The sequence below is a fragment of the Nannobrachium achirus genome (assembly GCF_963921795.1).
Source record: "Nannobrachium achirus genome assembly, chromosome: 1".
Lineage (NCBI taxonomy): Eukaryota > Metazoa > Chordata > Actinopteri > Myctophiformes > Myctophidae > Nannobrachium > Nannobrachium achirus.
In genome coordinates, this window is record NC_137810.1 from 33512894 (window position 1) to 33515401 (window position 2508).

Consider the following 2508-nt stretch of genomic DNA (forward strand, 5'->3'; position numbering starts at 1 on the left):
ATAATAATAATTGTGACAGTAGGTCGCAGTTTACTATCAGAACCGTCACAGCTTGTCCGTGTCTGTCCGTGTCCGGTACTCCGGGCGGACGCCTGACACTGTGGTTTCCCTGACACATCACTGTGATGTTACAGTGATGTGTCAGGGGATGTGTCAGGGGAACCACAGTGTCAGGCGTTACCTGTCTGTCAAATACTCAGAGCAGGGATCTCCATATATGGGCATAAACAGGTGACATCACAGTGATGTCAGATACTTAGAGTAGGGATCTCCATATATGGGCATAAAAGGGATTCTGTTAGTGATCTCCATGTATGGGCATAAAAGGGATTGTATCCCAGATGATGCCCTGTTAGGAGAACCACACTAACAGAATCCATATATGGCCAAGACAGATGGCCAAGACAGATGGCGCGACCTCACCCTTTAGGGTGAGGTCACTTTTCGCCCATAGGCGTCTTACTGGTTATTGTTGTTGTTGTTGTTGTTGTTAATGAACACCCTCTAAAACAAAGGGAATTTGCGGACAAGTCTAACAAACGTTACTAACAACTTATAGCAACTCCAAAATAACTCGGATTCGCCTTTTTTTGCGTAATTGTAGTAATGCAGCTTTATATGAATGTAATTTATAATTATCCTTAAACAGCTCTGGGGATGTAGTTTTAGCACAGCCTCGTACTTCAGCCTAAAACATTAGAACAACATCATGCAACGTAACGGTTAGGGATTCATGGAAGGAAGTATGGTCAACATGCAGCAGGCGGTACTGTACCTCAGGGGGAAAAGAAACGAACAAACAAAGAAACACATCCCCAGAAAGAATATGGAGGACATGACCTCTGTGTACTCAGTGGTAGCTGCTGGCATAGGGCTTAGCTGACTCTTCAGAAAATCTGACTAATCGGCACGAATATTGTGTTGTTGTTTTTTTTCTTCTTTTTTTCCCTTTTTTCATTTTCAAATTATGACTACTGGGTATGATCCATTGTCAGAAAAACAGCAATCCTCACTAAAGTCCTGTACCCTTTACATGTACTACTAATGCATTTTATTTGGAGACGCCTTTCAGAACACCCTGGTCACCATACAATCTAAAAACACTAATTTAAAAACAGACAAAGGATACATTAATATATCAAAAATCAATATAGTTAAAATAAACAAAAAAGGTGATGTAAGTTAGAGTGAGTAGGATCTGTCTGATTGATTTTTCATATTCCATCCTGGTTGGCTTCCAAAGTTTGCAGGAGTGGCCTATTTTGAACAAAATGCCTCAAATGATGAATGCAGTGTCCGATTGCCGTGAAACATTACACACACATTCCCACAATAGGCGAGGAAGAAATTACCTGTGTTTTTCAAATCAGCCTCATGGTTGCGCGACTCTTGAACCATAGGTCATGAAATAAATTCCCTTGGATTCTTTGGATCAGTACGGCACTCCCCAAATAAGCCGCGCCCATGTCACCCAAGTTTTCCGCAGTTTCTGCTACTACTCCTACCGATTTTGTCCAAACCTCACACAAATTGGTACACGTGATCTCTGTAGTAATGTAATCGAGATATCTTTTTCGGATTCAATTCTGATTGACTAGGTCGGCTTTGAATGTTTGCTGGCGCTCCACCCAATTTCTTTTTTCAAATTGACCAGTGATCACAGATCTTTGCTAAACACATATTAACCCTAACCCTAACCCTATCTATCTTCTCCTTTTGTCTTCTGAAAAACAACACCTTATCACAAAAACACAGACAAAAGGAAGGAAAGTAAAACATGACAAGGTGAGCAGCAGCACCTCAGAATGTGGGCGTCAGTGCAGAAGGTGGGAGGTTGCGTGTGCGTTGGTGGGATGTTGTGGGGGACGTTATCGCTCCCTGGCAGCATCAAGCTAATATTGTCACCCTGTTAGGAGTTCATGCTACGGCAAATCTGCAGCGACGCGAGCTGAGGGGGGATCAGACCCGCGGTGTCGGTGGGGTGACGGGGACTTGGCCAGGGGGGTTAATGTGTCTGATAGGGGTCTCTGACTCTTTCTCTCCTCTCTCTCTCCCATGCAGGCACACACACACACGCACACACACACACACACACACACACACACACACACACACACACACACGCACACACGCACACACGCACACACACACACACACACACACACACACACACCCCTCATACTCCAACCCAGTGGCGTCAGTTCAGAAAAAGCTAAGGTATGGCAACATGACTGGTGACACCAGTCATGTTGCCATACCTTGATACATTTATTTTAAGAAGTACATTCTATTTTTTCCCCCTGTTTCTACAGTTTCTTGGGCTAAACGTGCTACAATTAATAATAATGAATTTCACCTGTGCAGCTGACCTGCGGAACCTGGGAATATACCATTTTGTATGAAGATGGGGAGAATACAAGTGTGGAGAATATAATACCTTGTTAAAGTGACCATTTTGTTACATTTTGCATTGTGTAGTTATTTTACTGTAATTTAACAACATAATAA